This window comes from Cibotium barometz, chromosome 3 (assembly GCF_041138505.1).
Source record: "Cibotium barometz isolate CiBa-2024 chromosome 3, ASM4113850v1, whole genome shotgun sequence".
Classification (NCBI taxonomy): Eukaryota; Viridiplantae; Streptophyta; class Polypodiopsida; order Cyatheales; family Cibotiaceae; genus Cibotium; species Cibotium barometz.
Window position 1 is genome coordinate 69974880 of NC_141048.1, and position 15577 is coordinate 69990456.

The following is a 15577-nucleotide window of genomic DNA, read 5'->3' on the forward strand; positions in this document are numbered from 1 at the left end:
CCCCTACAGAATGGCTATCACACCTTTGTGTAAATGAGGATATCTCGAACCTTTGAGAACATCCCAAGCCTCAGCGTCTAACCACACACCATCATTTTAGGTAGCCCTTAGGACATAACACTCAAGCATCAACCACCCCTTCCAATCCTATCAAAATGGTTATCATACCTTTCAATGAGGACATCTCGAACCTTTAAACATCCTAAGTCTCATCGTTTAACCACACAACATCATTTCAAGTAACCCCTAGCACATAACACTCATGCATCAACCACCCCTTTCAACCCTATCAAAGACCCAAAACCTTGTCATCAATAGAGACAAAGACCACCCCAAAATGTTAACCTCAAGAGTACCCTAGCATGACGCCCACATGAAGACATCACAACCACCATTTGGTATGAATCCTACCTTTTGCACACATATTGGGCCAAGAAGAATGACCCTCAAGTCTTCTTGCCTAGAGCAAGATCCCGTTGGCTGATTCATGGTAGTCCTTCCATGTTTAGGTGCTACTCCCTCTATGATGAGTGGGACATGTGTGTACTCCATGTTAATGAGTGCAATCCATGTGTGTACTCCATGCTAATGAGTGCAACCCTAGGTCCCCTTCATTGCATTGATATTAGAGCTCTTGGATTAGATCTTGATGCTTTGATTAGAAGATTAATCATTTTCAGATTGTTTTTAATCCAGTTTTCAGAATGCATTTTCTTGATCATGATTAGTGTGAATCATTTTCGGAATTGATTTTTACACAATTTTCATATTTGCTAATTTCTTGATTTGAGAAGATTAGCAATGAAATTTGTGTTAATTATTTTTAAGTTTGTATTAAACACTGTTTTCAAAAACCCTAATCCACTTTACTGCTTGATTTCTTGAAGTTCTTGATCTTGATTTCTTGAAATTTTTCTTGATTTTTAAAATTAGGGTTTATAGAAGTTTTAACAACCAATTTTGAGTGATTTCTTGCATTATCTTGCTTAGAGAGTATACTTTTTTTTTAAAGATTATCATTAGAGCCCTTATTTCTTTAAGATTAAAACCGTAGATTGCCAAATCTTTGAGTTCTTGAAGAAATGCTAGGTTGCTGTGCAGAAACTTGTTGGTGCGGTTTCAAGAAACTGTGCAGAATAAAATTTGTTGTGTAGTTCAAGTACAAAGTCAAAGATTCAAGCACAGAGTCAAAGGATAGTGAAGGTCTATTTCAAGATCAGTGCATAATTAAATATTCAAGTGCAGAGAGCAAGATTGGTGCAAAGATTCACAGTTGTGAGTGATATTTGTCAAAATCTACACATACTTTGCATCTCTTTGCTATTGGTCACAGTCTTGCTATTGGTCACAGTCTTTGTTGAATTCTTGCAATATCAAGAAATAGATGAAATACCAAGAAACTATTGATGATACCAAGAAATGTTTACAAAGAAAGATTAAACTGCAGTGATTTGTAAAGATTATCCTTAGATTAGATTGTTTATAGGCTAATCAAGTAGATTGGTATGTCTTAAGTAAGCAAGTGCAGTTTTGGTAAAGATTGAGTTTAGATTGCAGTAGCTTAATGTAGAAAACACTGTAAAATTTTGTGTATTTAATGCAAATACATAGTAAATAGAGTGTGGCCCTACTGGGAATTGAACCCAGTCCACTGGTGTGAGCCAGTGTGCCCCATACAAATACATAGTATACAGAGTATGGCCCTATTGGGAATTGAACCCAGTCCATTGGTGTGAGCCATTGTGCCCCATACACCATAGGGTTCTCCTAACTTGCATATAAAGCTTCTTGAGTGTAAAGATCTCTTGCAGATTATTACAAATCTTCAATCTACAAAACTTGATGCGCAAGCATTAGTGTAAAAATTGGTTGAGAAGGCAAAACAGTTGGCAGCTTAGGTCTTGGGAGTTTCCAGCTCTACAGAACATCATCATGCACAAGATGAGTGAGCAGTCTACTCAACATCAATACAAGCAAAAGATATTGTAAAGCAATCACTGCATTCATAGGCAACTTGAAGTCTCTACTTACCACGAAACCCATGCTCATCAAGTAGTTGCTAGATTGGGCATTGGGAGTGAGATAAGTTTAAGGTTGCAAAGTAAAGCTTCAATGTAATGCTTCATCACCTTGATCATTCAAGGCTCAACATGGCAAGTCGAAGAGAGTGAACAAAATTGGTCACCAACGACACTTGATGCAAGCAAAAAAATAAGATCTACGAGTTTTTTTCTTCGAATGAGAAGATTCTCATACAAATTCAGGGCATCAAAGCTATCATGGACCTCATTCCAGGATGAGACAGCGAGTCCGCATCTAAATGCACGAGTTTCTGCTAATTTTTGGTTGCCCTTGGTAGAACGCCTTAGCGAAAAAGCATAAAATTTTCAAACCTCAGCGTCTCTCACCCAACTACAAGCAGTGAGAAGAAGATGCACACACTCATCGCCATTATCACGGCCATCGTTGCTTCCTGTAGAGAGAGCTCCATCGTCAAGCTGGTCATAAGCTTCTAGATTGTTGTACAAGGCCTAGTAGAGGTTCAGTTGAGCAAGGGGAGCAGCATTGTCGACCACAAGAGAGAACATGACGGGTCAAGAAAGAAGAGGAGCTTGTTGGTAGCACCGTTCTAGCAGTTTGCTGCGCGCGGACGTTCAGCACAGTTCTAGCAGTTTGCCACGCAAGATCCAGGAGAGGTTCACTAGCTGAGCAAGGGAGCAGTATTGTTGACCACAAGAGAGAACACGTCGGGTCAAGAAAGGAGAGGAGCTTGTTGGTAGCACAGTTCTAGCAGTTCGCCCTCTTCAGGCTCAAGCATAACATGTGACAAGCAACTTGGACAACCTCCAGTAGTATCTCGTATACAACTAAGCAAAATTTCGTGTGTTTACTACACAGTCTCCAGCAGCAATAGCGCACTAGCTAACAGTTTAAAAAAAGAAAAGAAAACGCAGCGTTTCTCTTGTTTCAAGTTATCAGCACAGAGGTATTTCTCAATTTGCAACACAGAAGTATTATCACAAAAGAATGCATCATTCAATGATGATTGCACTCAGCAGAGCTAAGTGCAACTTAATTTTTTATATATAAAATAGCTTCATCGCCAGAGGCTCAACATGAGTTGCCAACGTTTGATTCAAAGCTTTTTTTAAAAAAAGTTAGCTTCATCGCAAGAGGCTCAGCTTGAGTCGCCAACGTTTGAAGAAGAGAAAAAATATATATGAACTAGTTGGGAACGAGTGCTTCCCTTCTCACATCTTTTGAGGCTTCCAACATCAAATTCTACCCAAACCTCTTCAAACCTCCTCCTCTCCTTCCCCAACCTCCAAATTCTTGCCACTCACTTCTTTTTAGGCTTTCAAAATCAAATTCTACCCAAACCTCTTCAAACTTCCTCTTCCCCTTCCCCAACCTCCAAATTCTTGCCACTTGACAGCTTTGTGAAACTCTTCCTTAAGATAATATAGAGAAGAGATAGAGATATACAGATAGAGATGAGAGAGAGAGAGAAAGCTTTTAAGTTTTTAAGTTTTAGGGTTTTACACCTTTCTTGTCCACACCTTGGGGGCTTTTCCACAATTTTAGTCCTTTTACACCTTCAAGTCTCTTACCATTCAGATTGTGTGGGCACCTACCTAGCCACTATCTTTGGCCACTTCACACACCAACCTATTAACCTATTGGGAGTTGTTCACACGTGGTGTGGGGAATTATTCACACATTGGTGAGTTGTGAGCTTTGTTCATAGGCTTTGTGTCTTGTGGACGGATTCACATTATTTTGGCCGCTCACACGCTATGTTTGAGGTGCTCACATGCGACGTGTGTGTTATGGGTTTTATTCGTATGTCTTAAGCTTCCTTGGTGATTGTTCACATGTGCGAGGTGTGCCACACCTGTTGATGCATTATTTGGGTTGTTCACACGCGACCTTTATCACACGCGTTAGCACATTATGAGCTTGTGTCACACATTTGGGGGATTTTGTGAGTTCATGTACACACCTTAGGCCGTATTGGTATTTGTTCACACACGCCTCATACTTTGGGCATTTTGGATGTTCGTATGGTGCCGAGGTGCAACATTGTGTACATGTATGCTATGCAAGTGAGCTATATGCATATCATGATTATCAGATGTTTAGCTCAGATGAGCAAGAAGCATTATCATACTATTTTGATGAGCGCGGAGCTATGTACATGTATACATCCTTACATCCTTTTTTATATGGAGTCAGATAAGGGCTATGGTGTCTACTTGGATTTCATTGGCCGATTTGGGACCCTTTGCACATACCAATACTTCTAGGAGGAGTGGTACGTGTGCACGTATGGGTTTGATCCATATCATTCCACCAAGGATGATGATGATGGTCGTGATGCGACTATGGATGATTATATGGGAGATGACAATCTTCATGTGATGATCATTCATGAGGAGCATTCATGGGTATGATACGTGATGACATTGAGCATCGATTTCTCTAAATCGAGCATTAATTCCTCTTTGCCTATCTTACCATGGATTGATTACTCTGCACCTATCCTTCTTTCTATGGATCATGCGGATTTACTATAGCTGATAGTGGGTTCATTTTAGAGGATAGTGTGCATTTGATTAATGATGCATCCATTAGCACACTTGAGGACAGTGTATCCATTAGCACACTTGAGGATAGTGATACTCCACATACGAGTGATAAAGACACCTATGAGCATAGACCTGAGTTCCTCGTACATCTGGCTATTCTTCTAGGATTTCTATTTGCGGAGATATCGCTGATACGACCACTACTCCTAGTATTCCATTCCTAGCAGTGTTCGTGTGGATAGAGTTCATGTATTTGAGCAGTCAAGGATAGTTCATGAGAGTAGTGATGATTTTTCTCAGGTTAGACCTCGTAGGAGAGGTAGGATTATGCATATTGATCTAGAGAGCTTTGTATTTGATTTGGGCATTTTCCTAGGTCCAGTGATTAAAGAGGTTGAGCTATCTTGGAATATAGGTTATAGATGGATTCCATTGATGGACATAGGCCATCATCATAACGATGACCTTAGAGATTGTGAGGATGACATGGTTAGTGATTTGATGGCCCTAATGTCACTTTCTTCTCATGTGTGGATACACTATCAGTATTTAGTGTGATGATGACGTTTATGGTGATCCTATTGATCATGCTTTTGCCATGGAGGACCACACATATGTGGAGGGTTTCACACATGAGGGCATATTGCATATTTTGGATCCTTCCTATATACACATTGATGGTGTGGATCGTGTCCAAGATGATTTGAGCTATGGTATATTGGATGACGACATTGATTCACATCAGTTCTTGCATGATGCCAACTTTGAGATGTGTTTCTTCGGCTTTCGTGATTGTTTGCACGACCCTAGTTTCTTTGGAGTCAGGACATTCATGTTTGGTGCATCATATGCTTGGGATGTATGGTAGATGACTATATGGCATACCATTCAAATGCACTTGGGACTTCTCTTGGTCTTGATCTACATGGACCAATTGACATTCCAGTTAGGAGTTTTGCTTCCATTTGGCGGATACCCTGGATGTTAGTTCCATGTTATGGTCACGAGGGTGGGCTTATGAGCTATCCCTCAGACTTGAGTTTCCTATTGACCCAAGAGCTATTGTCACATTGGATTTGAGGGTCCATGATGTATACTACATTTCTCCAATTGACCCAGGAGGACTCATACCTAACCTTATCTCATTGACATTAACTTCTTGCACTTTCCATTTGACCTTGGGGGATATTCAACTATCTACATCATCGACAGTGATCTCTTACACTTTTCCTTTGATCCAGGTGGGAGTTTGCTTAGCTTCATCCATCGACAGTGGTTTCTGCAGTGGTCTCTCATATTTTCCCTTTCATCCCGGTGGGAGATTGCTTAGCTTCATCATCAACAGAAGTCCCTCAGCCTTTTCCTTTGGCCCTAGAGGTCATACTACTCATATTATGGCATTTGGGTCTTCCATGACAGTGACTTATGTCATGATTTTCGGCTTTTGTATATAGCCGGTATATAGCCGTTGGTATATGTGTACACGACCAGCCTTCAATTTCGAGAATGAAATCATTGTAGGAAGGGATAGGGCATCTGGGGGCCTTGGGACTATAAAAGGCACCAGCACTAGGATATTGTACCTTTTTGACATATTACCATTTTGGTAATCTTCTTGCCTAGAGCAAGCTCCCATGGCTAATTCTCATGGTAGTCCGTCCATATTTTGGTGCTACTCCCTATGATGAGTGGGACATGTATGTGCTCTATGCTAATGAGTGCAATCCATGTGTGTACTCCTTGCTAATGAGTGCAATCCATGTGTGTACTCCTTGCTAATGAGTGCAACCATAGGTCCCCTTCATTGTAAGGCTTCTACAAAGAGAACCCTTACATTTGGTTTCTAAGATCAAAGAAAAGTGTACCCTGGGCCTTTGCAAACACACCCTTAAATGTCAAATCCAAGTGGGTGTGTAGAGACCCAAGGCCATGCCTCCAATGCTACCCCCAAAGTTTAAGTAAGAGTGGAGAGTAGTGGTAGCACCCCTGACTTGCATGCCAAACCCACCAACACGTTTTCACCAAGTCCGTGCGTGGTGGATTCCAACCTTAGAAGAGCCACCTTGGGTGCCAACAAGTAATCTAGTGAGCCGCATACATGCTATACTCTCTTGGCACTCCCAACTGTTCTCCCTAGACTCAAAGGGATCACCATGGTCCCACAACACCCCCGTGTGCCACACCACAACATCAACTTGATAGCTTGAAGGGCAAAGTTTAGATAAGCACATTAGAGCAAAGCCGACGACAATGGTGCCCAAGATTTTGTCGTGGATGGGTAAGCGATTCTCTACCTTCCCTCACTGAGCCCAGACGGTAAGCCATAAATCTTAAACCCCCCTATTCTACATATATAATGTAAATATCCCCACTTAAGTGTATAGTCACATTTATCAAGTGATATTAATATCTAATAACCCAAAAATAATCTAGAAATCACAAAAAACTAAAAACACACACACCCCCCTTACATGCACATGCACAATGCACACATCACCCACACACATGCATGCACACACATCACATATACACACCCATAATTACACGCATATGTATCCACACTTGCACACACCGTGTCCCCACTTGCACTCACGAGCACACAAAACTTAATACACGTATGTACACACACCCACATACATCCCCACCCTCCCTCTTCTTTTTAAATTTCCCCCTCTTCTAAACCCCCCATAAAATCTGCTCCCCTCACATTTTTTTTCTATTTTCCATTTTATCTTTATATATTTTTTACCCCCACAATGATTATTTTTGCCAAAAAAATGTTTTTTAAAAGTAAATTTAAAAAATCGCCTCTTGTGTGGCCACGTGGAATCTAGGTGAGGCTCTCCACGCAGCTGGCGTTACTCGCTCGACAAACACCGCCATGCTGCATGCACCTGCGTCGTCGCCGCCGACAGTGCACCGCTGCCGTTACCTCCCACACTTTGTTGCCGTCTCCACCCGCTTATAGTGTCCATACTTTGAAGGGCGCCTGCTCTATCCTGCTGCCGATCTCCAGCACCTCCCGTCGGCTTCGCCAACGTACAGGCAAAAGAAGAGTCCCCCCACGTAAGCCACAGAAGAAGAGGGTATGGTTCGCTGTGCCAAGAGAGAGGATCGCCGTGTCTCGGCAGGCCGCGCGAAAGGGCTGCCGCCGTTAATCAAAGGGGGAGAGAGAAAGGGAAGGAGGACAAGACGTCGGTATTCTAGGGCATATACGACCAACACTGGGACTTGAACTCCTGTGGATTATGGTTTTTATAAGGGCCCTAGCACTCACTTGTAGGTCTAGTGCTAGGGTCCTCTTTTATTACACACTATGGGAGCCGAAGAGAGAGAGAGAGAGGGGAGGAAATCCCCCTCCTTGTCACATCAGCAAAACTCGGCGAAAACAACTTGACAACCCCCACGCATGATGCAAACTAGTGCTACGAAAAAACCGTCCTTAAGTGTATTTTATACTGGTCGAAATTTAAAAAAAAAACAATTTGTAACCTATAGAATTTATAAGCTTTTACTTATAAAAAGGGTTAATAATAAGATTTTGAATAAGAAAACCGATTGTACTCTAACTTGTTTATTTGTAACCGATAGAATTTATACGCTTTTACTTATAAAAACGGTTAATAATGAGATTTTGAATAAGGGAAATCGATTGTACTCTAACTTGTCTTTTTTCTCATAACAATGAGATTTTGAATAAGGAAAATCGATTGCACTCTAACTTGTCTTTTTTCTCACTGATTAGAAAAAAAGTTTTTCTCTAGCATTGATGCATACATAACCCTCGAAACCCCTCCAAGTGGGCTGGCATGATGCAAACATAACCCTATCCACCACCAAAAAGACAAGTCCCTGAAAAAAGAGGAACAAGGTAAAACCATTTTGCAAGATCAAAAAACGGGAGGCATAGTAAACCTTTTTAAGATTTTGTCAAAACCCCCTCATGTGACATATCATTGGAAAGCTCATGAAGAGTAGGTTCTAAATCCACAATCTCCAACAACTTTGGGATTGGTGTACTCAAGATACACTAAAAAGTAGATTGAAAAGAAAATTTCCAAAGTAATGGGATTAATGGGAGAGATACAAGGCACAATAATATGTATGAATTATGGACCTTTTACGTGAACTGATTCAAGCACTAGCAAGGGCTGTGACACACAAGAGATTTATGCACTTTCAAAACTTTGGCAAATGATTACATAATAAGAAAAAATATATTTTATTTTTCTCAAAAGTTTATTACATGGCCAAGAAAAAATCTCCATACTGGGATCCAAACAGCTAAAAACGACAATACTGCCTTGCAATTAAAAACTTTCTATGAACATACAGACTCAGATGATTTAGCATAGCTAAATAATCATCTAGGATAAAAAGGCTTCTTTTTTTAATCAACAATAATTATATATATAAACTTGAAAGATGTCCAAAAATACTAAAATACAGCAAAGTAAAACCCGAGCTTCCCTACAGTCCTCTACACATCACTTTTGTCATCATTTAAAATTTTACAAAGAAAATCCCATCTCTCCTCCTCCATCAAAAAACTAGAATACTCCCAAGATATCTAATAACCTATCAGGATACAGGCCTCCATCATTGCTTCAGTAGTGCAGCCTCTAGGGGATTGCTTTTCCAACCTTCCCTCCTTCTTGGACCATATCTTAACAGTGGGTTTGGTTCCCACTGGATTCTCTATAAAGGCCACAAAAGTGTGATTAACCTACTTTTCTTTACGATACCACCTTTGAGTTCTCGGGCCGAATCGGGGAGTCTCTTCTTTCCTTCCCAACACCTCACCTGCAATATACAAATCAACATTAGGAATTCACTCCCAAAAGACTTCTACCACAAACTTTGTATTCTATTATAAAATCTAGACTTTTCATAATCATGGATAAGCTTATATTTGAGCTAGATGGAAGATAATTTATGTCTATTACTAAAATAAACTTTTCTTCATCTTTGTCTCACTAATGATGCCACATAAATAAAGACTGATAAGGCTACTCAAAATAAAGATTGATAAGGTTACTCGAAATTAAATTCTCAACAACCGAGATAAAAAAAATTAACCATCACTTTGTCACACTGGATAAGTTCAATCCTCAAAAATACTTTATGAAAGACTTCAAAAATTAGTACAAAGGATAACAAAAATGACAAGATGTTTACTTTGGATGTGGTCGGGCTTGGGCAAAGGGAGAGAACGTCCTGGTGATGATGTTGAGGAAGACCCTCCCGCCTCCCCTTCCCCTCTCTCTCTACAATAGCTTGGCTTATTTCACAACTACTCTTAGATCAAAAATTGGCACTCATAAAGTCAATCTCTCTCTATTTCTCTCTCTTACTCTTTGATCCACCCAAGTTCAAGTCCCACCGTTGGTCGTACATACCCTCATGTTGCATTCTACCGACGTTAATACCTCTCTCTCTCTTTGATACACGCACGCTTTACCTTTTGCCCTCAAGCTCTCTTCTCTTTCTCTCAATGCATCTCTTTCACACACGCACGCTATACCTAGCTCTCTTCTTTTTCTCTCGATGCATCTCTCTCTTTCTCTCTACACTATTGTGTTCTCGACTTTTAGAATCAAGCTCTTTCTCTCAAGCTCTCTCACCCCTAGCACACACACTTCAAATAGTACCGACAGGTCTACACACCATTAAAAAACGAAGGAAAACTCACCACTGCTTCTCTTCCTAGTCCACGGTCTCTCTGCACACTATCGTTCTCTCGCACTACCTCTCAATGCCACCTTCAACCATTTTATCTTTGCTTCTAGCTCACTCTTCCTCTCTTTCAAGCTCTAGTCAACCTCGCTCCCACTCTCTTGAGCATCCCCTTGCTTTGCTACTTGTCTGCAAGACCTGGAGCAAGACTTTGTATGAAATTGATGATGGAGCGCAAGGGCTACTTGGATCCACCCCCACAATGTACAATTGATTTCATAGCAGCAAATCTACTGCCATACATGAGAGATGGAGCATCGATGATCACACAACTGACCGTCACAGAGCGATAGCCGTATATACAGGTGCAGAGAGCTTCATCACACATCGGATTCAAGCAGCAATCGCATCCACTATCCTGTTATGTGCATGATATGCCGTATCCGGATGCATGTAACACTCGGTAATGAAACTACACCCATCTATTATTTTGAGAAATGTCTTCCTGCGTCCAAATATAATCCTGCCCTTCAGTCGAATCGACCAAGAGGGGGATACTCAACAAACTTCACTGCAATGGTAATTGAGCTCCAGAGCATAGCCATTTCCGATTGCGCGAGGCCAAGCTAAACAAGTATGCCCCAGCACATAGCCATTGCCAAACTATCAAGGCAAGCAAAGTCGACCTATCATGCGGGGTAGACGGGAGGACAGAGGTCAGGAGTAGAGCAATGGCAGCAGACGCAGGCGGAGGAGGGTGTAGACGGGCGGCGGGGGCGGACATCGGCATAGCAAGGCGGAGACGCAAGGGGGGTAGCACGGCCGTGGCCAGAGGCGGAGGAGACATGGGGGGCAACACTACAGGCGGGGAGCGGCGCAACACGACCATGGGCGAAGAGGCGAGAGGCGGAGGAGACAGGCGGCGGTCGTTTGTTTTTAAATTGTTTTGTTTTTAAATTAATTAATAATAACAGTATTATTACTATAATTAATTAATTAATTAATGTTTTTTAAATATAAATTTAGAAAAATAAAAGGGAGGGGGGAGCTTTTTTTAAATGGAAAAAAAGGGAAGGGAGGGTTATATACATATGGTCAATCAAAAAAGGAGAGGAGGGACACATGGGGGTTGCACGAGAGCAACATGATCGTGTTGTGTGGCGAAGAGGCCAGAGGCAGAGGAGACAAGGGAGAAGGAGGTGGAATGGGCACACAATGGTTTGTTTTGTTTTTGAGTTAATTAATAATAATAGTATTATTACTCTAGATAATTAATTAATTAATGCTTTTTATATAAATTTAGACAAATAAAAAGAATGGTTGGGGGAATGTTTTAGAGAGAGAGAGTGGGGTTGTGTGTAAGTGTATGTGTGACCGCAAGTGGGTGGACAAGTTTGTATACATGCAAGGATGCAAGTGTGTGGGGTGCATGTGCAAGTGTATGCACATGTAAATGTGTAATTGTGCGAGTGCATGTGTGCACGAAGTGCAAAGGTGTGTGCATGTGCACGTGCGTGTGCGCGTGCGCGTGCATGCTGTGCAAATAGGTACACATGCAAATGCATGTCCGTGTGGGTGTGGTGAAAATATGTGTGCATGATATTGGGGGTGTGTACGTATAGGCATTAGGAAAATTTTGGACTTAACTTTGGGTCCTGTAAGAACTGCCAACTCAGCTTAGATAGAGATAATCCATAAAGTCTAAAAAATAAGATGAAATTAAGTTTAGCGTATTTTCTCTCCATTTCTTTTAAAATATAAAAGATACATTTCTCTAATTAAATGCAAATAAAAAATGATAGAATATTGTCCATTCTTGAAGTTCTTAATCACTTTTCCTTTTTATGTACGTGAAGAATGAAAGAGGTCAATTTTTAGAGTTTAATGGCTCATATCTCTAAGAAATCTACGTATATGTCGAAATAGCATCTCTCTCAAAATTTGAATTAAAAAAGGCACCTAAACACCAAAATGGAGTAAAGAGTCCAACTACTTTTAGAAATCCTTCCCCTCAAATCCTCTTAATGGATCTCGTTACTCTTCTAGGCCATATGCACAAGTAGTTCGACCCTTTATTTCTTTTTTTCGATTTTGGTGCCTTTTTCTTTGCATTCTCATTTTGCTATTAGGGTTATCAAAAGCAAGGAGGAACACATAAAGAGGAAAGAGGATCAAAAAGATGACGGAGGGATCAAGAGCAAGGAGGAACAGAAAGAAGAAGGATATATATAACCTGCAAGCTTGAACGTGAATATGAACCTCTGAGTAAGAGAAAAAACCTAATACTTTATCGATTGTTTCTAAGAAAACGTTTAGGATGCAAGGGAAGAAAAACATGGATTTATGGAGTGACAGGAGGCTATATCCTAAAGACCCTTTTATAAACTCCACACCCCCATTTAGGGATATGACATCTCTGCTTAACTTTGTTGAAGATGGTTGTAATGGACTCCTTGGATATACACATCATTTGGAAGCAACAAGCACAAATTTAAGAATGTGATAGATGTTTTTAAATTAGAAAGAGAACATTTATTTAAAGCATACCATGGAGCAGTGTGTGTAGAAGTTATTAAGCAACAAGGAAACTATTTTAGGGCTTGAAAAACAAAGGATGAATTAAGACTTAAGCAGATCTCATTAGGTCTTCGTAGACAAGGAAAACAAACTCAAGGATATTGAACAAATAAAGCTAGGAGGTGGCACGGCATCAAAAAGAGAATGCATACAATCTCCTTTCTATTAATCATTTGATTGTTGTTATTGTAATATTTTTATAAACATCATATTATTTTTATTATCATTATTATGTATGTTCATGTATATCTATTTGTGCATTTTAATTTGGTATCAGGTCGTTATTGCACCATGATAAAGAATCATAATCAACAACACAACCTTTAAGCGCACATTTTAGTCTTCTTTTGAATCACCAATATGTAGACACAATGATGAAGGACAAGAAATATAAGAAGGTCGCGAATAAGTAGATAGAGGACTTTATCAAAGAGAATCAACTCAATCCACAGGCCATCTAAGCAATACTTGATGAGATGAGTATATCACAGAGAGGATACTCAACCATTTATAAAACTTTGTAGGCAAAGATAAAGGGATCTTGTTGAAAGGATCAGTATTACCAAATCCTTCATCTCAGTAAGAAAAGTAATCGAAGAGGTACTACAAGCATAGGAAACCCCAATTCTTATTGAAGAAATATATGCTACACCAAAGGGAGATGTGGACTGCAATAGATATAATAATATTTTTTACGACTTAGAGGCCTTACAATCATATGGTGTTTAATTGTTTAAAGTTACACCAGAAGAATGTGATGGTGTTCTTAAATTTGTACTAAAGCTTGATGAGTGTCAAATTGTAGGATTAAGGAGAGAAAGTTAGAAAGGATTACCATCACACTGATGAACATGGCACTTGATCCATCTATTAAAAACGATGATCCTAGATGGTTGTGTTCAATCCGAAAATAATATATTCTCTTTGGGATCCTTTGAGGTAAACTTTTTAAGATATTTGTTTGTGCAAAAGTATTAGCTATAGGAAGCAATGAGTGCTGCATTCTTATGTCATTTATGCGTCGACTTAGAGAATTTTGATATTCTGCATTGGGTTTTTTATAGGACATCTATACCTGAGATCATAAACGGAACAAAGAAATGGTAAAATCTTGGATGTTAAACGCATGGGACAATATGAGGTGGAGTGGCATATGGCAGGTGATCTTAAAACTCTGAAATGTACGTACAATGTGTTAAAAGGTACCAATTCAAAAAGGCCCTACTTATATTACATATGCAATGTGCAAAGGTGCTTTATAAGAGATATTGGAAGAAGGCACCGGATAGGAACATGAAAGACATGAACTTTAATCCAGTTCTTGATATTCCATTATCGCAAGTCCACATTTGTACAATTCATGCTCTCTCCAGAATTATTAAAAAAACCTTTATTCTTGTACATATGTTTTGCTTGGACTCGACGGTCTAATACAGCAAAGATTAAGTCCATCAAAGCACTAGAGAAAGTTCTATCAATCATATCTTTGCATGGTGGACATGCAAAGATTGAACAAGATGAAAAAAAAATTTGAGAAGAATGGAAGGGATGTACTTAACCTTCCATTGGACCAGGTGGTGTTAAAGCAAGAAGGTTCCTATCTTCACCAACACGCGAGAATAACCCTCGTCGTGTGGAAGAAGACGATTAGTGCTGCAAACCCTAAAATACAACTGATGAAAGTGCATTCATAATGCAGTAGTAGACCATGCAGACAATGGTCAAGCAAGATCACATAAGACCAACATATGAAAATCTTTAGACACTATGTTTAAGTTTTGTGATTTGAAAGTGTGGACTAAGAAGGATCATGAGATCATCCAAACAATGCTAGATGATTTTAAGAGATCAATGGTTGTTACATGGACAAATCAACACATCACCCACTTTATGGTATTTGATTCATTATGCATTAAACTAGGTCTAAAATTGTATGTTGAGCAATTTAGTAATTAAAGTATTGTTTGTTCTTTTACAGCATATCATCAATAATCATACTCCTTGGTAAAGGAGCATGGTAGTCTATCAATATGGTCAACCCAAGGAATGGAGAAAACACATTATCAGGCACGCTCCGAGTATTTCAATCATACAAGACATGATAGAGGATCAGAAAAAGCTAACAATTTAGAGAAATTGCATGAGTGGACACAAAGCTTGTACAAGCCAAAAAGAAGAAGCAGTTCAAAGCATCCAAAATTAATCAAGCAGTGAAACTTTTAAATAGAGAGAAAAAGCAAGATACATGGAGGATATCTAATGCAATTATTAAGCATGTTGAATGGAGATAAAGAAAACAAAGACATGGAAATATTTGGATACCCATAGATCCCCATAATTAACACCTTTACTTCAAAAATCAACACAGCTTGAAGTGGCATTATATTACATCAAAGAGCCCATATTAGAAGAGATAGGTGGTGTGGACAAAAGATTAAGTAGCTCAAATTCCAACAAAGGGAAGACTATTGTAAGGGAACCTTTACCACCAACACCCACACAAGTCTGGATCCCAAAGAGAAACCCTATTACATGAGACATGATGATTGATAGTGAAGCTTCTACATCACAAAATGTTACAAAACCATTGTTGGTTATCCAAGCCCCGATCCCATTGGTTTCCCTAGAGCAACCCACTACACAAGTACAAATTGTTGCGAGTCTCAACTCCATTTCTCATCTATAAGGACGAACCCATAAGCTCCATCCGATCTTATGAAAGCCCCTTACTGCCC